Genomic DNA, 721 nt, shown 5'->3' on the forward strand with positions numbered 1-721 from the left:
AAAAACTGTATTTGACTCTGACAATAATAAATGAGATTACGTGAGAACTAAGAATCTGGTTCATTGGTTTTTATTTCATGACTTCATTTTAACACAAAAATGGCCAACCTTAACTGCTTGAAAAATAAGTCAGTAGGACAGGTGGTAACTATATGTTCTGGCAGTAGGCAGATTGCTTGATAGTTTATTCAAGCTGATATTTAAAGTTCTCATCCTGTGTACTTAAGAGACCCACAAAGTCCTTAATGGAAGTTACTTTGAAAAGACAAGTCGAGGAATGATCTCTTTTATCTCTCTCTTCCAGTGGACACACTTCCACCAGAATGTTCTAATTGCAAAACTAATCAAGCTTTGCTTAAGCTGTTCATGGCTTCCTATCTCCCTCTTCCTTAAAACAAAAATCTAAACCCCTTAGAATGACATCTTCCTTCATTGTTTCTCTCCCGCCTGCTACGTTGGTTCTATCCCTTTCTGCTCAATATTGCAAACACTAAGCTCCTGCAATCCTGCCTGAACACACAGGTCACCAAACACCTGCTTTTTAATAAACGGCTGCCCTTTCAGAGGTGTCAGAATCAAGACCAGGGTGTTCTTCAGCGCTACCTGCCTTGAAAACTCATACTTAGAACACAGACTAAGTTCATTTATTAAGCTGTGGATTTATTCAGCCAAAAATTTATTGCTTGCTTACTGTGTGCCAAGCCACCATGTGCCAGGCACA

This window comes from Otolemur garnettii, unplaced genomic scaffold, assembly GCF_000181295.1.
Source record: "Otolemur garnettii isolate 467f Iridium unplaced genomic scaffold, OtoGar3 scaffold00111, whole genome shotgun sequence".
In the NCBI taxonomy this organism is placed as follows: Eukaryota; Metazoa; Chordata; class Mammalia; order Primates; family Galagidae; genus Otolemur; species Otolemur garnettii.